Source organism: Rhinatrema bivittatum, chromosome 8 (genome assembly GCF_901001135.1).
Source record: "Rhinatrema bivittatum chromosome 8, aRhiBiv1.1, whole genome shotgun sequence".
NCBI classification, from domain to species: Eukaryota; Metazoa; Chordata; class Amphibia; order Gymnophiona; family Rhinatrematidae; genus Rhinatrema; species Rhinatrema bivittatum.
The window spans coordinates 47,233,475-47,257,226 of NC_042622.1; the positions used below are offsets into that span (position 1 = coordinate 47,233,475).

At 42.9% G+C, this 23,752-nt stretch overlaps 1 long non-coding RNA gene across 1 annotated transcript in view; it reads right to left on the minus strand.

Moving 5' to 3' along the window:
• The window catches only part of LOC115097268, a 38,961-nt gene that overhangs the window by 14,295 nt on the left and 914 nt on the right, over window positions 1–23,752 (minus strand). The window contains exon 2 of the long non-coding RNA XR_003858250.1: window positions 14,997–15,171. This is a non-coding gene — a long non-coding RNA (uncharacterized LOC115097268). The remainder of the gene's footprint in view (window positions 1–14,996; window positions 15,172–23,752) is intronic.

A 23,752-nucleotide genomic window follows, 5' to 3' on the forward strand; every position in this document is an offset into this window, starting at 1 on the left:
GGTTGCCATGTCTGTACAGCTGGTACTTGTAGTATCTCAGAGATTTGGACACTCTCTGGTGCAGGAGTGTCTGCAATACTTCGCGGTTACCCTCTGCCTCCCATTTGCTAGTCTCTGACATCGTCTGGATATGTCGAATTTGGGCAGCTTTTAATGCTACTGTGAGTTTGAGGATTTCAGCATTTCTGGTTTTATTTTGGGTGGTGACATAGGCTATAATGTGTCCCCGCATTACAGCTTTTCCCTCTTCCCACAAAACCCCAGGCGCTACGCTAGAACTCGAGTTTAAAAGTAAGTATTCCTCCCAATGCTCCTGGAGAAAACGGGAGAACCCTTTGTCCAAGAGCAATCCAGGGGGCATGCGCCATGAAAAAGGAGGCTTGGGGATTCGTTCTAGGGTGACCATAATTGATACCAGAGCATGGTCTGACAGGGCAATCGTGCCTATGGTGGCCATAGACTTTTTCGGAAACAAGGACTCTGAAATCAAAAAGTAATCCAGTCGAGAATATGATCCATGAGGGTGTGAAGAAAAGGTGTAGTCCTGTTCCCCGTGATGCAGAGTTCGCCAAATATCTAACAAATGTAATTCCTGGCACAGAAAATTGGGTCCCATTTGAGCATCGTCAGGCTCTACAGACTTAGGGGGTTTACAGTCCTCTAGCTTATTGGCTACAATATTAAGGTCTCCCCCCACCAGCAGTGCACAGTCAGAAAGTTCACCCAGAAGCCCCAGTAAGTGTGTAAAGAACTCATGTTTGTAAACATTGGGTGCATATACATTACATAGCGCCACTTTTTGCTGGTTACACAGTCCCTGGACAATGATGTAACAACCTTCTGGGTCCTGCCACACCTTCTCCGTTGAAAAGATAGTTGTTTATGAATTAATATTGCTACTCCTCGGCTACGTGAAGTGTAGGAAGAGAAAAAACATTGCCCCACCCATTCTCTCTTCAGCTTGGCATGTTCACCCGCTGATAGGTGAGTTTCCTGGAGGAACACCACCTGTGAGCCCATATGCTTAAATGCCAGTAATAACTTCTTCTGTTTAATAGGGGAGTGAATGCCATCCACATTGAGAGAAGTGAACTTTATTGCAGCCATGGTACCAGAGACCTAAAGGCCGAGCTCAAGTGGGCTTTGCATAGAAAGTGGCATTATCAGAAATCCCTCGGCTCCCCAGCCTGAGCCTCTGGGATCATACAGAAAGAACATGAATATTAATCCGCCATTGTCCAGCTCAGACTGCCCCCCAACCAGTGAAATAGATACCTCTCCTAAGGGTCCCACCATTCCCAACCATGTCCCCGACATCATAAGAACATAAGAACATAAGAAATTGCCATGCTAGGTCAGACCAAGGGTCCATCAAGCCCAGCATCCTGTTTCCAACAGAGGCCAAACCAGGCCACAAGAACCTGGCAATTACCCAAACACTAAGAAGATCCCATGCTACTGATGCAATTAATAGCAGTGCCTATTCCCTAAGGAGCAGATTTTAAATACTTGCGCAATCGCGTACTTTTGTTCGTGCACCAGGCGCGAACAAAAGTACGCTGGATTTTATAAGATACGCACATAGCCGCGCGTATCTTATAAAATCCGGGGTCGGCGTGCGCAAAGGGGTGCACATTTGTGCAACCTGCGCGCGCCGAGCCCAGCATGGCCTGCCTGTTCCCTCCGAGGCCGCTCCGATTTCGGAGCGGCCTCGGAGGGAACTTTTCTTCGCCCCCCCCCCTACCTTTGTCGGCAAAGTTGCGCGCGTCGCCGGCAGCCCCGCTCCGTCCTCCGGTCCCGGGGGCTGGTCCGGAGGCTTCGACCACGCACCCAGGCTGGCGCCACGCCCCGGGGCCCGCCCCCAAAATGCCGTGGCACGCCCCCGAAACGCCGCGTCGTTTCGGGAACGCCCCCGGACACGCCCCCTCTTGCCCCTTTTCAAAAGCCCCGGGACTTACGCGCATCCCGGGGCTTTACGCGCACCGTCGGCCTATGCAAAATAGGCGCGTCGGCGCGCGCGGCCCTTTTAAAATCCGCCTCTAAGTAAACTTGATTAATAGCCGTTAATGGACTTCTCCTCCAAGAACTTATCCAAACCTTTTTTGAACCCAGCTACACTAACTGCACTAACCACATTCTCTGGCAACAAATTCCAGAGCTTTATTGTGCGTTGAGTGAAAAAGAATTTTCTTCAATTAGTCTTAAATGTGCTACTTGCTAACTCAGGCCCACCTGTAGCGCCATCCTCTGGCCAATCGGTGTTGCAGCCCATTGGCCACTCTGCAGTGCCCCATCCAGAGCACTCTGTGACGCCACTTTTTCACAAGGCCACGAGGCTTCACTCCAAATAGAAGTTAACCACAGCCAATGTGCTTTCTGGTTCCGTTTTTGCTCAGCCCAGGTCCACTGACTTCTTGAAAGGCTCTCTTGTAACTTCCTATCTCCCTTCAGAACAGTGTACTGTCTTTACTTACAGTTCATTATTACTTCCCTCAGTACTCACAGTTCAGCTTTGTCTCATCTCAGTGTTTGGACAGTGTTATGTTACAGGAGCTGCCTTCCTCCTGGAGACCTGGGCCTAGTCTGTTTATCCCCAATTGGATCCCAGCTCTTATTCCCCAGTCTCTGGTTATGCCCTCTGAGCCCCATCTGTCCTGCAGGATCCCACCCATAGAGCATCCTCTCCTTAAGGAATTTAACCAGGCATCTAGGTAAATAGGGGAACATTAGGGACACTGCCTTACACCGATCTTCTAGGCCTGAGAACTGAGATTCTGCCTCTGAGAGTTGTTTCTTGAAATTATAAAATTACAAATTCAGACCCTCCATTTGCTCAAATATCTTTTGAATTTGCACTCCAGTGCTTTTGTCATTGCTGCTGCTACTTCTACTACATGCAGCTCTGTGGGATTGAGCAGGGGAAATTCTTCCAAGGTGTCTGCCATTTTAAGCTTACCACCCTTTACCACCTTTTCTTTTCACATTGCTTTAGTTGTCATGTCAATTAGTAAAAGCTGCAGTTCGGACAAACAAAGAATGTCCAGGTATTTAGGAGTAGTGAGCTAAAAACTGTCAGGGTCTTTAGCATTTTATGCTGCTGAATTATTCTGAGAGGACCCCCAGAAAGAGTACAGCACACATTCTTCTCTCTCAAAGTATCGTGTGACCCTTCAAAAGAGGCATTTAAATACATCCAAGGATTACATGCACAGGAGGCAGGTCTCTTTTAATGGAAAGAAGGATCTAGAATAAGAGGTCATGGGATGAGGGTAAAAGGGGATAAAATCAGGTGTAATCTAAGGAAATATTTTTTTACAGAGTGATGAATGAAACAGCCTCCTAGAAGATATGGTAGAAATAGGAACAGTGTGAGAGTTCAAGAAAGCAAGGGACAAGAACAGAGAATCTCTGAGGGAGAAGAAGGGATTGTAAAGCTAAGTGGGAGGTATGGTTGGACCATATGGTCTTTATTTGCTGTAATTTTCTGTGTTTTTACAGGTAAAAGATATTACTGAGACCAGAAATCATATACTTTATGAAGATGCATACCTTTCATACACAGGCTCTGGATTAGACATTGCTCAATACCCAATCATATTAACAGAGGACACAATTCATTTCCCAGCACCACTTGGATCATCAAAGGCCATGATTTAATCACTAGAAGAGAGAGCTGTCATGTGATTGAATGACTTGATGAAATGACATGTATATGCTGTACGCACATACATGTGCATATCATTGTTTCTTTTTGATAGGTGAGAGAGAATTAGGGATGCAGTTCCTTCTCTCACATTAAAGTGATGTTTTCTTTAAAACTCCAGTTAGAGCACAGAACTGAATTTCTTCTCTTTGCTTCAAGGAGCTCTATTTATCAGCCTAATGGTGAACTGCAAAACAACACACACAATGTGTTAACGCCCAAGATTCCTCTTGATCTTCACATGACCTTTCCGAACACAGTCGCATTTTCCCTTTCCTATCCCTTTTTCACTTTTTGCAGCGATCAGCAGCCAGTTGCTCTAATGAGAAAAAGATAGAAATGAACAGCCCACGGAAATGCCGATGATGTGATAACAGTGCACCAAAAAACCACCAGTCATCAAGGAGCTGTCAGCATGAATCAGGAGGGATGGCAGCTCCTAAAAGAGAGGCCATTTTCTGTAGAGTGGGCAAGGGGAAGATGGAAAGGAAGGAGAAGAGAACAGGTTGGGGGTGGGGGCAGAGGGCTGATACAACTCCATGTCACAGCCGGACTGCAGCAATTGTCAGTGGTGGCGACTAGATAAGTTATTAATGAAGGCAAAGAGAATGAGAGTTAAAAATTACAACAACCCCCCCCCCCCGCTCACTGTCTTTTCCATTCAAGTCCTTTTGCTTTTCCTTTTTCCCTTTAATTTCTTTGATGCTTCACTACCAGAAACAAATTGAGGCTATCATCATAAATCCTAAATCAAAAGGGGATTTCCTTCTCCTCAAAGCACATTGAAGACTTCAGCATCGCAAAGGCGCCCCAGAGCTGAGGCTGTTTCCTTTCCCTGAAGAAGCAACTTTCATCAAATCAACGGACGCGTTCTCCCTGTGTCTCTCTCGCCTTTCCCAGCCTCTTTTAAATTACAATCTTTGCCATTTTGCTCAATGAGAATATAATGTCTCCTGCTTTTATAAAATACAGTACCTACTTTGCAGACAATAGCAGCACCTGATTGGCTGATGCTTCTATTATCAATTTATAATTCATAGTTTATGACCCTGCACGCACTGTATTCTGCAGCTGGGAACAGGCAATGAAGCCCAGTAGTTAAACCATAAAACTGTAATACCTGGCACTATACTCACTGAATAACCTTGAGAAAATCCTTCCAGGTCCCTGGGCTTTGTATTCTGAATTTAAAAACAACAGAGAAATTGATAGTAGATAAACACCAGTCCTGTCCCATCTAGTCTGCCTAATTTTCCTACCTGCTGAAATTCATACCCCTGCTTGATCACCCAGTTTTATCCTTGTTTTCCTACCGCTAAGGATTCTCTGTTCTTGTTCCATTTCTTTTTTGAATTCTGACACCAATTTATCCCCATTATGTTTATTGAAAGGCTCTACCATACATCTACCACCCTTTCCTGACGTTACTCCGGAGTATACTGCCCTTCAGCCTCTTATGACTTCTTATTCTAGACTAGATAGAACTCCATTTCTATTGACAGAGATTTGTCTTATTATTTATGCCAGTGGTGTGCAAATTTGGTCCTCGAGAGATGCAAAGTAGTTGGGTTCCAGGATAGCTACAATGAATTATTGATACAGTACATTTGCATACATTTAGCCTCAGAAAAAGACAAACTGGTATATTTTGGTTACCCTGAAAGTCGAGTCTTTTGCAGCTCTCAGGAGGAGATTCCTTGAATGGTCATGTTATCCATGATGGCCAATCCTAACATCTGTTGCCCACTACACAATGAAATATCGGAACATCTCTCCTCCTAGTTAACACCTCCCAATAATATGATTGTATATATATCAGAGCACTGCTTGTGTCAGTCTTTATGCAGACCTTCGTGGAGACATCACACTGAAATATGTAGGGGGCAATTTTTAGAGGGATTCTCTGCAGGTAAAGGGGTGTTTACCTGTGAGAAAGGACCCAGTCTAAAAATGTTCCCTCTCAATCCCCAGGTAGGGAAAATTATGTGCACTGTACACAGGGATGGTAACTTTCCATCGGGCAGTTTTATAACATACACATACATATGTGCACATCTGTATGCCCCTAATTTTGCAAGTGGGCGCACACAGCTGCATAAAGTCGAGTTTGAGCTGCACAAGTAGGGGGAATTTTATAACAGGCACGCATCCACGCCATATCCAGTTTCACCAGTTTGTCCACCAGTTCACCCAGTCTAGAGGCAGGTCCTCTAAACACCTCTGGTTCTTTAGCCTGCACTCTCCTATTACTCCCCCTTAAATCCCTCAGGGATGCCTGAATTTATTTATTTATTTTTTTAGCTTACACCTCCTCCCTAGCAGAAGTAAATTTACACGCACTGGACCTGGGCACACGCCCAGGCACATAGGTTCTTGAGGGCACATCTCTTGGCCATGCCCTGGAAAACCCATGCCCTGCCCTCGCCACACCCCTTTTTTCTCCAATGCAAGATGTGCGCACATCCACCCACTTTATAAAATCAGGTGGACATGCGCATGTGCTAGATGCACGCCCAACTCCCAGGTTTGGTGCGCACACCTCTTTTAAAATTCACCTCTTAGTTCGTACTTTTCCCCTGGGGAAATGGGGCAGAGTTGGGGGTGGAGCTGTGGTAGGACCAGGGCTGGCTTGGTAGGATATGTGCAGGAAGTTTTTATTTTTATTAGGTGTCCTTGGGCAAGTAGGTAAATAATACCTTCTGGGTGCATCTTTCTATCTGTGACCTACTTTCACAGATAAAATATTGGCAGGTCTGGGCTTGTGCTTTGGAGGACTTCACCAGTATTCTGTCCTTGTTGGACATCCAGAATTTCATGGTAGTTGGCAGTCCCCATCCTGTGTAGGAATAGGCGCTTGACAAAGTTCCTCATGAGAGGCTTCTAGGAAAAGTAAAAAGTCATGGGATAGGTGGCGATGTCCTTTCGTGGATTGCAAACTGGCTAAAAGACAGGAAAAGGAGTGGGATTAAATGGGCAATTTTCTCAGTGGAAGGGAGTGGGCAGTGGGGTGCCTCAGGGATCTGTATTGGGACCCTTACTGTTCAATATATTTATAAATGATCTGGAAAGAAATACGACGAGTGAGATAATCAAATCTGCAGATGACACAAAATTGTTCAGAGTAGTTAAATCACAAGCAGATTGTGATAAATTGCAGGAAGACCTTGTGAGACTGGAAAATTGGGCATCCAAATGGCAGATGAAATATAATGTGGATAAGTGCAAGGTGATGCATATAGGGAAAAATAACCCATGCTATAGTTACACAATGTTAGGTTCCATATTAGGTGCTACTACCCAAGAAAGAGATCTAGGTGTCATAGTGGATAACACATTGAAATCGTCGGTGCAGTGTGCTGTGGCAGTCAAAAAAGCAAACAGAATGTTGGGAATTATTAGAAAAGGAATGATGAATAAAATGGAAAATGTCATAATGCCTCTGTATCGCTCCATGGTGAGACCGCACCTTGAATACTGTGTACAATTCTGGTCGCCGCATCTCAAAAAAGATATAATTGCGATGGAGAAGGTACAGAGAAGGGCTACCAAAATGATAAGGGGAATGGAACAGTTCCCCTATGAGGAAAGACTAAAGAGGTTAGGACTTTTCAGCTTGGAGAAGAGACAGCTGAGGGGGGGATATGATAGAGGTGTTTAAAATCATGAGAGGTCTAGAACGGGTAGATGTGAATCGGTTATTTACTCTTTCGGATAGTAGAAAGACTAGGGGGCACTCCATGAAGTTAGCATGGGGCACATTTAAAACTAATCGGAGAAAGTTCTTTTTTACTCAACGCACAATTAAACTCTGGAATTTGTTGCCAGAGGATGTGGTTAGTGCAGTTAGTATAACTGTGTTTAAAAAAGGATTGGATACGTTCTTGGAGGAGAAGTCCATTACCTGTTATTAAGTTCACTTAGAGAATAGCCACTGTCATTAGCAATGGTAACATGGAATAGACTTAGTTTTTGGGTACTTGCCAGGTTCTTATGGCCTGGATTGGCCACTGTTGGAAACAGGATGCTGGGCTTGATGGACCCTTGGTCTGACCCAGTATGGCATTTTCTTATGTTCTTCTGTTCTTATGTTCTTATACCAGAGGTTGCACCAGGGGAGAGGGGTGCTGCTGGCCACAGAGCTAACCATATGGCACCAGAGACAGAAGCCAATGCAGCAGGACAGACCCGATGCATGCACACATTAAACTGTAACTGGATAGCTACAGCGACCACAGACACTTTGTACAGAAGGAACACGCCTAAAACGGATGGAGATACAGGAATAACTATTAGAACTTAAAAGCAATTTAATTTTTTGAGGACTCTAACTAGGAACTGTGCTTTAAGGACAGCTCTCTTCCAAGAGCTATGGAAAAAAATGAGAGGGCAGGAATTCTGAAGAGAGGAAGCAGAGATAGATAGCAGAAGTAGGGGATGAGAAGGAAGAAGGGGAAATGAGGCCACAAGAAGAAGAGAAAAAGAGGAAAAAGCAGGCGCATCAGAAGAAGAGACACGACAGAGGGAAGGAGAGAGAGGGAAGAGTAGAGGGGTTTACATTTTGTTCTTACAGCAGTTTACTTTTCAATCCCGATGCTTCAGGATCTAATTCCGAATAAATAATTGTACTGAGTAACCCGTGTCCCTCGGTGATTAACTAAACACACGGAGCCTTGCCGAAATTGAATTAGTGTTGCGCGCTCAGCCATTATAGCCCTCCCCACGTCATGAATATTAATGAGGGGTTATTAAGAAATGTAAATGCTGCCTCAGGGGGTTGGAACAGAAGAGGAGGGGGGATTGCATGTTGATATGACAAAGCATTAGGAAAACAGCCTGATGAAAGGCCCTTTTTAATTATTACAGATCTCCCTCTCCTGCAGTAGTACCGCTGCGTTTCCGCATGCTTACATTTTTATTAAAATGAAAAAGGAACAAGTTCTAATTGGAGTGTAAAATTAGCATCTGGAAAGTAGGAAAATTGCTGCAGCTGAAGATATTTTTGATGAAGTGGGTGCTTAGCGTCTTTCTCTGCTTCTTTAGTTTGATATTCTTACCACAGACAATAATAGGCAGCATTAGGGTTTCTCTGCCCGATTCTGCAGGGATGGACAGCAGGAGTTTGCAATTAATGAGCTTTCACTGAAATCCTCTCGCCCTGCCCCCATTATGCCTTGTAAGAGGTTTCAAGGGTCGACATGCATGCCGGTGGAACACTATACACTTATACAGTGCTGAGAAAAAGTTTGTGGTCCCCTAGGATGGTCAGTATTTTAGCATACTTGATACTCAAAACATGATTAGATCCTGATCACAGAGAGCGATAACCCAACTGAATAAATAACTCAGACAAAAAGCATATATTTTGATTATTCAACAACATGATTAAACGCTAAAAGCTCAATATTCAGCAGTTAGATAGGTTCGGACTTATTCAGCCACATAGTGCTGTTTGAATATTTGGCAGTGTTTAGCAAATGCCACTTAACCGGTTAACTATTTATCCAGCTAAATAGCCAGCTAATTGGTCCTATGATTGTGGCATGGTAAGTTCCCACTGATTTTTATGGAGAAGACCAAACTCAGAATCTTTTGGACTTTTATATAGGACAGGATGGCCAAACTCAATCATGCAGATTTATTCTGCAGGATGGTTTACTTCTTCCTATTACTTGTATTATTTAAACACCTGATTCTAATTGGCCAGTTAATTGTGCTAAGAAAACTAGCATTTTACTGTCTCACACACACTGATTCTGAATTAGTCTTATTGTTCTTATTTAGTATTTTATTGTGTCTCAAGAAACATGGAATTGTTTAATTACATCCTTTTTTATTGCATAAGAAAATAATTATTCTAATTAAACAAGGATATCATGGTAAGAACTTGGGGTTCACAAACGTTTTTTTCACCACTGTATATCTTTCGGTATGGAGCACACAATATAAAAAATGTTCTTTTAAGCTTCTGCTGTTTTGTCCCCCAGTAGATTTCAACTAAAACCTGGAGGTATTGCCTTCAATTGAGATGAAAGGGAAACTCAGCCCCTACATCTGCCTAGCCCTGAGTTTCAGCTCTCCATCTTCTGCTAAAGGTTCTCATATAGTGGGATCATTTCATTGGATGTGAGTTTCTAGATTCATTCAGTAGTGAGTTTTCTTCTATGCAGCTCCACCATAGAACTCGGGAACCTTAACCATGTGAGGTACTGTTCTCTCTTGGAGTAAGAAAAATATTCAGTTTCAGTGAAATCCCCTGTATTTTAACCTTCATTGGGCCATTAATTACTGTTGTCTGAGTTGCTGCTTTAGTGTGCATCATTATTCTTTCTACTGTAGTGTTTTTGGTGATACTAGCTGTATCTACTACCAAATTGGCACGGTGTATTTCACCTCTATTCCTCAGAAAAGATATGCCCCACTAATTTAGGGGGTAATTTACTTCGCCACGATAGTTTATCACAGGAGGGGACAAATACCATGGGGGTGATGAAAGGGGTGTTTCCAATGGTATTCCCTCCCCCCCAAAAAAATCATGGCAACTTCCCAGCGATATGTTTTCTCATGAAAAAACTTCAAGAGAAAAAATATGCAAAAATAGAAAAAGTGGGCAATGGCACCCCCTTCACATGGGGCTGGCATCACCTTAAAATAACTTCCTCTCCCTTGTGTCAAATCCCCCTCCTGGGGTCTGGGTAGACCCCTGTTTGTGGTGATCCAGGAGGGAAAATGTTTAAAAAATAATTTATTGTCATGTAGCAACACCTTACCCCTTCCCAAACCCTCCCCTTTCAACCAAAGTCAACCCCCATCAAGCAACTCCCCCAATCCATAATCTCTCAACCCCCAGTAGCAGCACCCCTAACCCCCAGATCAGCTCCTTACATACATCAAAATCCCTCGTGGTCTAGTGGACCCTCCACCCACCCTTACATACACCAGACTCCCTAGTGATCTATTGGCCTTATCCCATGGTCCCCCTTATCTTAAAAAGTCACCTTAATGGTACAGTAAAGGCCCTGGAGAACATCCATAAAAGGGGCAAAGGCTCTGTGGTGCCATTTTGATAAATGGCTACCACCTGGACTTGGAGCCTAGGGGTCAATCTGGACCCCCATTTGACCACCAGGGTGACTTTTTAAGAAAATGGGGGCATCTTAGGGTGGTCCACTAAACCACCTGGGAGTCTGTTGTAGGTAGAGAGTGGGTGGATCCACTGGACCACCAGGGAGTCTGCTATATGTAAGAAGGAGAGGTCTGGCGGGGGTGGGGGGGAATGGAAGGTATGGCTTGAGTATATTGACTTTGGGAAGGGGGTGGAGTGTCACTATATGACAAATTCTTTTTTTCCCCTGCTGGGCTGCCTTTTTCCGTGCCTGAAATTAGGTATGGATGAGCTGCTTTGCATGGGTTTGAAAATGTTATACATGTAAAGCAGCTCATTTCATTATGGAGTGGGTTTTTGACCAAAATATTGTGTGATATCACTGTGATAAGGGTATATTATGCGATAAATAGCGTTTTTTCACGTGTGATACGCTTAAGGAGCTATGCACATAAGCCCTCTTTTATACTGAAGTGTGCTAGCATCAGCCATTAAGGAGTGTCAATGCAGAGGTCAAAAATCTCCCTCTCAGCACCATTTCTCCAGCTAAGAGGATTTTATTGTGAGGGAGGGTAAAATGTTTTGGGAGGTTGTTCCCATGATATTTGACTCTTCCACGGCAAAAGAGCACATTGGTTTTTCCCTGCGATTTTTTTTCTCTTGGAAAATCTCTGCAAGAAAAAATATCACAGGGAAACAAGGACAACATGCAGTGGAGCCCCCCTTTGCCTGGGCACACCATCATCTTAAAGGGTCACTACGACCCAAACAAGCACACCACCTCCTGGTAAAAAAAAAACCCAGGAGTCTGTGTATTATTTTATGCAGGCCTTTGGATCCTGAATTCTTTTATTCTAGTTAAACCTCTGGTTGGGATAGTGTTTACTATGCAATAAAAGGCTTCATGAGACTCTTTCATTATTGTTTATTTTATAAGTGATGTTTTTATGTTTTATGCTGTATGTTATTTTTATGTGCATAGAATCATTTTGTTAACTGCTTTCAATTGATGTATTTGAGGAAAGTGGTATAGTAAAAAAATTGTAAATAAATAACCACACCTCCCTGAGATGTGGTTAAGTTTTTTTGCATTGATGCATCTGCGAAGCATTTTGCTCGCATACTTTTTCACCACAATAAAAGGAAATTAGTTATTGTGCATATCATTGCTTCAATAGCATAGATTTTGTATTAAAATTATTACAAGCTAGTGTCTGTGTGGTAACAGTGCTGTCAATGTGCCTGAACTAGCTTGTGCTCATTAACTGCTTGCGATACCATTTAATATTCATTAACCCTTGTTTTAGAGTTGTGGACCCTAGAGTTGGAATGAGGTCCAACAGGTGAAAGACGATGCAGAGACTTGACTGGAGCTTCGCCTATATCAGCCCCTTTCCCTTTGGATTCTGGGGGATAGGTCTTAGGTGATTGTCTCTGGCGAGGGTGAAGAGAGGTTCTGTAGTCAGGCTGTGGTCAAGGCAGGCGGCAGACAAGGAAGGTCAGGTCACAGGTCAGAACCGTGGGGTCAGTCCAAGGAGGGCATGGCAGGACTGGAGCTGTGAAAGGCAGGGAAAGACAGAAGATGAGGAGGCATGGCTGAGGATGAAGAGGCAAGGCTGGACGAAGCTGAAGACAAAGAGGCGAGCTAAGGCTGGACAAGGCTGAAGAAGGAGAGGCGAGACAGGGCTGGACGAAGCTGAAGATGAAGAAGCAAGGCACCGAAGCAGCAACTCAGACCACCTGGATGGTAGTCGACCCATTGCTGAGGCAGTGAGGAAGAGGCAGAGAAAGCCCTTTATAGGGCTAGGCATGTGATGTCATCTGAGGGAGATGCGGGTGTTTTCCCACCACAGGCCCTTTAAATGTGCCCAAGTTCGGCGCACATGCACCTAGGGGCGCATCAGAAGGTTGCAGGAGCATTGGTGTCCAGCCACGGGTCAGCTGAGTCCTGCTTCGCTTCCTGGAGGCCAGCGTTGCTGTGCGTGGCATAAAGCCTTTTGATAGCATTAACATACTTTAGATAGTATATGGACTCCAAAGTCTGCACCAGGGGATCAAAAAGCTAGTGAGCATGGATTTGCAAAATCTTTCAAGGGAGGGAGATGGATCATTTTATCAGTTGGTTAAGGTTCACAGATGTAGCATTTTGAAACCAGCACCATTGCCTCAGTTGAATGTGCCTGCTCCAATTCCATTGCATTCAGTGACACTAGCTGGGGAAATATGGAGGTGGCAATAAAACCATACATTTAAAGCAAGTACTCATCTCTTCCCATACCCCCTTTAACTCCACATTCTACAGAATGAAAGCTGGCAGATGCTATCAAATTAATCAGATTGAACAACAGAAAGAAAGAGAGAATTCTCTGAGCAAATTGCAATGAGGAGTGGAGGGGAAGGAAAGATACAGAAAACAGAGTCATGTGTCTTATACAAGTTAAGTGAGAGAGAATTTAAAGGCACAGTGCTCCTCTAGATTTGGAGAGAAGGTGGTGTTAGTGAGGGCAACCATACTAATTCAATGGTCCCTTGAGGGTATAATTTTGTATGAATCTGGTGTGTCTTTGTAATGTCCTTGGTATGGATTTATATTTGTTAGTATATTTTAGCCATATTTCTATCTTTGATAGTGTTTTTATTGTAAGTTAAGGTTCATGTGTTCTTCGCCTTGAGCCTTGTTGGTTAGTGGATGCCAAATGTAAATAATAATAATCAGACAGGCAAGCTGGGGAGAGGCACCCAGGTATATATTCTCTACAGCTAACGGGATATGTCCATTGTTGGGTTCTGTATAAGCCAACTTACTCAGACATAAAGGGAGGTAATTTTCAAAACTATTTGCATACATAAATCACAGGTTTATGCATGTAAATGACTCATTATTAAGTTGCATGGGGGTTGTGTGAATAAAAGTATGCATGTAATCTGATTTCATTCATACTTTTGTGTGCACAAAAAAATAGGAGCTCGAGGTGGGGGTTGCAGAGTAGGTGTTTACATGCATACTTTGGATTTTAAAAACTATGCATTTGAATTAAAACACACAAGTTATGCCCAGCAAAGAGCAGGTGTAACTCTGTGCAGATCAGTCTGTGTATGTTCTTAGGGATAATTTTCAAAGTGAATTTATGTGCATAAATTTGCTTTGAAAATTGGTATAACTTGTGTGCTCTGGCATTGCATAATTTACGTGGATTGTTATAAAATTGCTCTCAAATTGTGCATTCCTTGAGTGCAGATTTATTTACATAGAACTATGCAGACTGGCAGTAATAAGGATTGTTGCATGAATCTAAAATGTAGCAGATGGCAGCATTTCGAAAAATTGCTAAGCATTTCTAGCACCAGCTTGGGCTTGGCTTGTTGGCCATGCTGGTTTGGCATCTGCTTTTCGTAATATCTGCCTGTTCAATGTAGAACGCAAAGAAAGAATTAATTCTTTCTTTCTTCTGCAAAATAGGCACTGTAGAACAGGGACATTTTTAAAACCCTTGTGTACTAGAACACCTAATTCTTTTCTGATTCATTCTTTCTATTCCCCATGCCCATTACTCCCTCCTACAAGGTGCAATATTTCTTTTGCATGTTCTTGTCTTCTCCAAAGAATGATTTTATTTGGAAAAGGGCCAAATGCAAACGACGTCTGGAGAGCTAGCATTTCAGGCTTGAAATATACTACAGCTTAGGGGCATGAGTCGAGCTGCTCAGACTCCAGTCGGCCAAGAGCTCAGTTCATCAAACAGTGTGGAGGGAAAGAGAGAGATGCCACAGCCAACCTGGCGGATGAAATGGTGCCTTATACAGGGGATACCACTAGGTCGTCACAGTGCCCCTGGCATCTTTCAAGTGGGGGAGGATCCACCAGCTTGTGAAGATTGTGGCACAGTTTTAATTGTAAAAGGTGTTCTCCAAAGTAAATGTTGTGCATGGGTTCATATTTGGAGTCCACAAGATCTGTCACTAGTGGCCTGGAAGGAGCATTCAGAGCTATGGGGTTCAAAAGCTTTGAATCTGGTTGCCAGGCAACCGTTCCCTACCAGCAGTTGGCTCCAACTGTCAGTCTGTGAGCTAGCAAGATGCGGAAAAGCGTTCTTCTCTTTCGCTCTGTAAAAGTACCTTTTGTAGGTTTTTTGTAACTCTTTATGCAGGTGCAGCAATAATAGAACACAGACCAGTCAGATTTGTTATTACCTCATCCAGTTCTCATGCTGATAGTGTAATGTATGTTAATGTTGCTGCCAAGTGGTGATAGCAAGATAAAACTGTTCCTTTAGAAAAGTTGTTACTGGCATGATCGAGTTGATGTCTCTCTACCGGGTAGGGGTTATTGGCAGGTGTGTCTCCCAAGATGGCTGGAATGACAAATCTGTATGAAGGAAAATTTTAGAAATAAAGAACAAGTTGCTTTTTCACCTAAGACTAGCTGCATATGTTACATACACATCATTATTCTATTTTTGCAGATTTCTATTTTTGCAGATGTAAACTAACGAGGATAAAAATAGTAAACTTCTGCAGATACCAAGGAAACTTCCTCTTCCATGGCTAACAAGAAATGAGCAACAATTGCACAACTATATTAGCTCAAATGTATCTTTCTAGAGGGTAATTTTATAACAGCACATGTAGAGCTAAAGTCTGTGCAGACTGAAGTCTGTGCAGATTAGAAAATCCGGCAGTAACGGGGGGCGGGCCTGCAAAAGCCGGCAGTGATTGCACCTCCGCGGTGCTATCGCTGCCGGCTTTCGCACCAATAGCGCCACCGTGAAAGGTGGCGCTATTGGGCGCGATACTGGCGGCGATAAGGATTCTTACCTTTCGCCGTCAGCAAAGTCGTCGCGGAGTCCGCCCCGAGGCTGCCCCGACTCCTCCCCTTCTGGTGCGGACTCCGCCCCACTTTAGATATCGCACGCGAAAAGGGACTCCACGGGGTCTTTGCCTAAAGATTACCTCTTCCTAATTAATAAGGTTGAAAATATAGATGACAGAATTTCCGGCTTACTAATTTTCCAAAGAAACAACAGGCATCTCCTATAGAAATACTGAGAATATGTTTCCTGTAGGTATTGAGAATTCCTGAAAACCTTATTCCCCCATATCTTAAGGCATTTTGTTTGCCATCTGAAAATGCCTCACAAGATGGGGATTCACCTCAAGTTTCTTTGGATGTTTCTAATTTGACTACTGTGATTTTAGCTTTAGACTCAGATCGTGATTATATTTTGAAATTATTTTTTTGCAATGGAGAGACTTTATTTCAATGGTTAAAAATATGTACAGTATATATCCAGATATTTCTAAAGCGACCCAAGCAAAAATGAAAAGATTTTTATTGTTATGACCTGATGTTTTATATATCTAGGGGCATTATTCTGACTCAGTTTTCTTTACAAATGTATAGTTAAACATAAGGGGGTTAAATATGTTTTCTTTGACCCTCCCCAGCTGGTGAGTTTTTTTGAATGAGAGGCAGCATAAGAGAATAAATCTAGGCTCCCAGATCCTGCAGCTTCCTCTTCACCTAATTGATAGACTTTTGTTAGAGGAATGGGGTTTTTCAGCATAGTTTTCCTTTTTTTTCTTCATCTAAATATTTTCCTTGTATTGGGAAAGGATCTCTCTTATTTTATAGACGGACATGATATGGAAGTTTATAATATTTTCATGGTATTATTATTATTGCATTTAAGTATTTCTCTCATCACATGTTGTTGCTCAACAAATGTATTACTTGGTTGTTAAACTGAAATTGGTATAAATAAAGTTAAAAAAAAAACAGTCTGCACAGATTTTAGCCTGAATTTTTAAAGTGGACTTATATGTATAAGTTCACTTTGCAAATTTGTGGGTTGTCCCCATATATGTTTACACATAAGTACATAGAAATTGCCATGCTGGGTCAGACCAAGGGTCTATCAAGCCCAGCATCCTGTTTCCAACAGAAGCCAAACCAGGCCACAAGAACCTGGCAAGTACCCAAACACCAAGAAGATCCCATGCTACTGATGCCAGTAATAGCAGGAATAATTTTCTGTGTGTAGATTTACAGATATGCTCTTGGATATGGATATTTAAGAATTTATTTTTACTGCAATTTAAAAAATTTCTTAAAAAACAGGTTGCATGCAAAAAGAGTGGAATTGCCTATGATTAAAAAGTGGAAGTAAGGGCAAATGGATTGATTTTCTCATGCTTCTCTTGTTTTGATGGCACTGCTATATAATTTGGTTGGTTTCTAGTCTCTGGATATTGATCATTGTTTAACCTCTCCAATAGATGGGCTTTCTTTTTTGTTGATGTTTCAGTATCATAAATCATACTCTGGTCCCGTACTTCCTTGAGACAGGCTTTCACTGGCTGAAACATGTTGGAATTCACCTTTTAGCTATTGATTGCACTCTATTTTTATTGGTAATTTTCATTGGTAATTTTTGGTAATTAATTTCTGTTTCCTGTGTGAACTCTATTGTTGTTTTTTCTCTCTGAATGCATGAAAAGTACATAAGAACAAAAGAACATAAGAGTTGCTATACTGGGTCAGACCAAGGGTCATCAAGCCCAGTGGCCAATCCAAGTCACAAGTACCTGGCAAGTACCCAAACATTAAATAAATCTCAAGCTACTATTGCTTAATAATTAATAGCAGTTTATGGATTTTTCCTCTAGGAACTTATCCAAACCTTTTTTAAACCCAGTTACACTAACTGCTGTAACCACATCCTCTGGCAATGAATTCCAGAGCTTCACTATGCACTGAGTGAAAAATAATTTTCTTTGATTTGTTGTAAATGAGCTATTTGCTAACTTCATGAAGTGCCCCCTAGTCCTTCTATTATCTGAGAGAGTAAAAAACCGGTTTACATTAACTTGTTCAAGTCCTTTCAAGATTTTGTTGACCTCTATCATATCCCCCCTCAATTGTCTTTTCTCCAAACTTCCTAAGCCTTTCCTCACAGGGCACAGGGCAGCTGTTCCATGCCCCTTATCATTTTGGTCGCCCTTCTCTGCACTTTCTCCAGTACAGCTATATCCTTTTTTGAGATGCAGTGACCAGAACTGCACACAGTATTCAAGATGTGGTCTCACCATGGAGCGATACAGAGCCATTATGAAATCTATTATTTTATTTGCCATTCCCTCCTTAATAATTCCTAACATTCTGTTTGCATTTTGATCGTCCTAGCACAATGAGCCTATGATTTCAATGTATTATTCACTATGGCGCCTAGATCTGTTTCCTGGGTGCTAACTCCTAAGATAGAACCTAACATTGTGTAACCACAGCAAGGGTTATTTTTCCCTATATGCATCACTTTGCACTTGTCCACGTTAAATTTCATCTGCCATTTAGAAGCTCAATCTTCCAGTGTCGCAATGTTGTCCTGCAATTTATCACTGTCTGCTTGAGATTTAACTACTCTGCATAATGTTGTGTCATCCACAAATGTGATCACCTCACTCATTGTACCCCTTTGCAAATCATTTATAAATATATTAAAAAGCACCTGTCCAAGTATAGATCCCCGAGGCACTCCACTGTTTACCTTTTTCCACTGTGAAAACTGACCATTTAATCCTACTCTCTGTTTCCTGACTTTTAACCAGCTTGCAATACACAAAAGGACATTGCCTCCTATCTCATGACTGTTTAGTTTTCTTATAAGCCTCTCATGTGGGACTTTGTTGAACGCCTTCTGAAAATCCAAATACACTACATCTACTAATTCACCATGGTCCACAAGTTTATTAACCCTTTCAAAAATATGTAGGAGATTTGTGAGGCAAGACCTCTCTTGGGTAAATCCATGTTGGCTGTGTCCTATTAAACTATGTCTATCTAAATGTTTTGTGATTTTATTCTTTATAACAGTTTCCACAATTTTTCCTGGCACTGAACTCAGGCTCACCAGTCTATAGTTTCCCGAATCACTCCTGGAGCCCTTTTTAAATATCAGGGTTATATTGCCCATCTTCCAATCTTCAGCTATAACTGATGATTTTAATGATAAGTTTCAAATTAACTGAAATAGGTCTGAAATTTCATTTTTTAGTTCTTTCAGAACCTGGGGTGTACACTATTTGATCCAGGTGATTTACTACTCTTCAGTTTGTCAATCAGGTCTACCACAACTTCCAGGTTCACCGTGATTTGGTGCAGTTCATCTGAATCATCACCCTTGAAAACAGTCTCCGGAACGAGTATCTCCCCAACATCTTCTTCAGTAAACACCGAAGCAAAGAAATTGTTTAATCTTTCTGTGATGACCTTATCTTCCCTAAGTGCCCCTTTAACTCTTCAATCATCTAACGGTCCAACCAATTCCCTCGTTGGCTTTCTGCTTCGGATATATTTTTTAAAAGTTTTTATTGTTAGTTTTTGCATCTACGACCAACTTCTTTTCAAATTCTTTCTTAGCCTGTCTTATCAGTGTCTTACATTTAACTTGCCAACATTTATGCATTATCTTATTTTCTTCTGTTGGATCCTTCTTCCAATTTTTGAATGAAGATCTTTTGGCTAAAATAGTTTCTTTCACCTCCCCCTTTTAACCATGCAGGTAATCGTTTTGCCTTCTTTCCACCTTTCTTAATGTGTGGAATACATCTGGACTGTGCTTCTAGAATGGTATTTTTTAACAATGACCACGCCTCTTGCACACTTTTTACTTTTGTAGCTGCTCCTTTCAGTTTTTTTCTAACAATTTTTCTCTTTTTATCAAAGTTTCCCTTTTGAAAGTTTAGCACGAGAGCCGTGGATTTGCATACTGTTTCTCTTCCAGTCATTAATTGAAATTTGATCATATTATGATCACTATTGCCAAGCGGCCCCACCACCGTTACCTCTCTCACCAAATCCTGTGCTCCACTGAGAATTAGATCTAAAATTGCTCCCTCTCTCGTCGGTTCCTGAACCAATTGCTCCATAAAGCTATCATTTATTCCATCCAGGAACATTATCTCTCTAGCGTGTCCCGATGATGCATTTACCCAGTCAATTTTGGGGTAATTGAAGTTTCCCATCATTACCGCACTACCAATTTGGTTAGCTTCCCTAATTTCTCTTAGCATTTCACTATCAGTCTCACCATCCTGACCAGGTGGACGGTAGTATACCCCTATCACTATAGTCTTCCCCGACACACAAGGGATTTCTACCCATAAAGATTCAATTTTGCATTTAGTCTCATGCAGGATGTTTATCCTGTTGGACTCTATGCCATCCCAGACATAAAGCGCCACACCGTCTCCCGGGTGCTCCTCTCTGTCATTGCGATATAATTTGTACCCCGGTGTAGCACTGTCCCATTGGTTGTCCTCCTTCTACCATGTCTCTGAGATGCCAATTAAGTCTATGTCATCATTCACTGCTATACATTCTAATGCTCCCATCTTACTTCTTAGACTTCTGGCATTAGCATACAAACATTTCAAAGTTTGTTTTTTGTTTGTATTTTCATTCTGCTTTTTAATTGATAGGGATAAGTTAGAATTTTTTAGCTCAGGTGAGTTTTTAGTTACAGGCATTTGGACTACTTTTCTTATTATTGGAACCTCACCTTCGGGATGCCCTAATTCTAATGCATCATTAGTGTCCTTTGAAGATACCTCCCTCCGAACCGTGTGCCGCCTAGCGACAGTCGGCTTTCCCCTTTGTTCTAGTTTAAAAGCTGCTCTATCTCCTTTTTAAAGGTTAGTGCCAGCAGTCTGGTTCCACCCTGGTTAGGGTGGAGCCCATCCCTTCGGAAGAGACTCCCCCTTCCCCAAAAGGTTCCCCAGTTCCTAACAAAACTGAATCTCTCTTCCGTGCACCATCGTCTCATCCATGCATTGAGAATCCGGAGCTCTGCCTGCCTCTGAGGACCTGTGCGAGGAACAGGGAACATTTCAGAGAATGGTACCCTGGAGCAGGGCTGGTGCAAGGGGATTAGGTGACTTAGGCGAGCCTTCTCCCTTGTCGTCGTTCCCCCCCCCCCCCCCCCCCCTCCCGGTCTCGGCCTTGACTCCTACATTGTTCTCAATCACGCTCACCGGCTGTGTGGTTTTCTGAGTCGCAAGCAGGTTGGGCACTGCTCGCGGCCTGCCAAATCTCTACTCCTCTTTGCTGCCGCTTGCGGCCCCATATGGTTCGCACCCAGTGGTGTACCAAGGGTCTCTGGCGCCCGGGGGATAATGCATTTGTTTGCCTTTCCAGCATCCCCCCCTTAATCTTTCTTGTACTAATGCTTAAGGTCACAGAAAATCAGTGGCATCTCTAGACAGAAGAATTTTTTTTTTGGGGGGGGGAGCCAAAATGACATTTCTTCATCACATCCACCTCTATAGCATGGATCCTGCTTTAAAATTGGTTTAAAAAAAAGTGTTAATAAAAAAGTCCAAAGGGTCTTCTGTGTAATTTTAAAAAGCTGGCCAGTTTCACACTTCTAGTAAAACTACTATAAAATTATTTGATAGCCTCATTCAACTAATTCTATATGGCTATGAGAGTGAAGTCTGGAATATATAGGAAGGGACAGAATGACAATATAAATCCTGCACCTCCAGTTCTCTAACTCTGTGCATCCACTGAAATTCCCCCAAACAATGGAGCTTGGATGTTTCCCTTACAGCTCATCATAGTAAAAGATATTTTCAAATTCTGGTGTCACCTCACAGTAACAGCAGCACAAACAGCTTCCACTGCCAGGCACATTGTGAACATAAAACCCCGCAAAAAAAAGACACTCAAAATCTATACTGCAATCCCATCGAAACATAACAGTAATAACACCAAGGACTCAAACAACAAACCTGTGAAAAAGCAAGGGTAAATATTACACTGGGTCCTAGAATACCAATACACCACCTTCTGAGGAAACAAAACAAACCCGATTGCTATAGATCCCTATACAGACACTACATGCTAGCAGAATCTCTCATCACGGTCACACACACAGAGCAGAGACAGTCTCGCACCAAATACAGAATACAAAATGAAGGAGCACAAAAACTGAAATGGAAACTCCAAGAAGCCAGACTCCGTGTATTAACAATAGAAAAATAGAACCACCATTCCTCATAAAACAAATAAAATCAAGAAACATAAAGCATAAGTTATAATAGTAAAACCATAATAAAAGAATATTTTAAAACTACTAATAAATAGAATTTCTATTAATTAAAATCATATACATTTTTTACAATTTCCCAAACACCAATAAAATATTTCAAAACAGCACATATATAAAATAACATTCAATAATTAAAACTAATAAGAATTTTAAGGAGCCCCTGCTGTCCCCTTCTGTGGGAGCTCTTGATTTCCAGTCACCCTGATATTGTCGAGGATTAGGAGGTTATCCTCTCTCTCACACATACTTGCATGTCCATTCTCTCTCACACATACACTGTCACATACATACACATTCATGCTCTTATATCCACCATAACCTCTCACTCTCACTGACACTGACAGGCTCTAAGGCACTCTCTCCCCCCCCCCCCCCACACACACACACAAACTCTTATTCCCTTGGATTTTCTCATACACACTCATGCGCTCACACTCACTGGCTCCCTCACATACACACAAACACACACACACAGGCAAGCTCCCAGTCATTCACACATTCATTCTCACACACACAGACCCCCAGGCAGGCACCCATGCATTCACACACATACACCCCCAGGCAGAGTCCCATTCATACACATGCACACTAAAGGCAGCCCCCCCTCTCGTTCTTTTGCCAGCAACCTCAGAACCTCTCTCATTCCTCTGCTGCCGCTGTCACTGCTGCCACATGGCTATTGGGGAGGCGCCGATTGCTGCTACTGACACTGAAGCCCATTCTGCTGCCTCCTCTGTGTAGGCCCCGTGGGCTTCCACTTTCTCCATGCTGATCTCGTACATTGTGAGATCCGCATAGAGAAAGTGCTATTCTTGCACATTCCCAAAGATTACATGTGCCAATCACTAAAAAGTAATTTATTTTTTTTTACCTTTGCTGTCTAATCTTAGTTTTCTAATCGGTTGGTCACAGGCGTTTTTTTTCCACCTTCCCTTTCTTATTTTTTTTCCAATTCCTTTTATATTGTCTTTTTTTCTATTTCTTTTCTCTCCATCTTCTTCCCTCAAACACACAGTCAGGTTCTTATTCTCACATGCCTTTCTCTCACTCACACACACACACACACACACACAGGCTCTCACTGTCACATGCTCTCTCTCATACAATCATTCATACACAGAGGCTGTCTCTCTCACACACACAGAGGCTGTCTCTGCAAACATTCAGGTCCTCACTCCCACACACAGTCTCTCAACTCACTCTCACACACAGTCTCTCAACTCATCTCATACACGCGCGCGCGCGCACACACACACACACACACACCCTCTACAGACCCTCAGCCTCTCTCTCACCTCTGGACCTCCTCTTCGCGGGTCGCCGCAGGATGGGCTCTGCAGCGGCCCTGATCTTCTCGGGCCTCTTCTTCTTCTTGGGCCGCTGCGACTTGGGATTCGCAGTGGCCTGTAAACACTGCTCCTCTTCTGCACGCGTTGATGCTCCTCCTCCTTCCTGCCTGCGCGGCTCCGGCAACGTTTACTTCCGGGGCTGCGCAGGCAGGAAGGAGGAGGAGCATCAGCGCGTTTAAACACGATCTTTTTCTTTGGGCCGTGGTGACGGGAGCTCCACCACGGTTCTGCCGATCTGCCTGCTATATGCGTGTCACTGCTCAGCCAACAGTGGGATGAGGTCCACTGGAAGCCGCATGAGCCTCCCTGCGCCTGGGGGCATTGGCTCCCCTTGGGATACCACTGCTCGCGGCGCCCCCTAATACTCGGCGCCCTAGGCCCAGGTCTAGTTCGCCTAGTGCTTCCACCGGCCCTGCCCTGGAGGTTCTGGATTTCAGCTTTCTACCTAAGAGCCTAAATTTGACTTCCAGAACCTCCCTCTCACATTTGC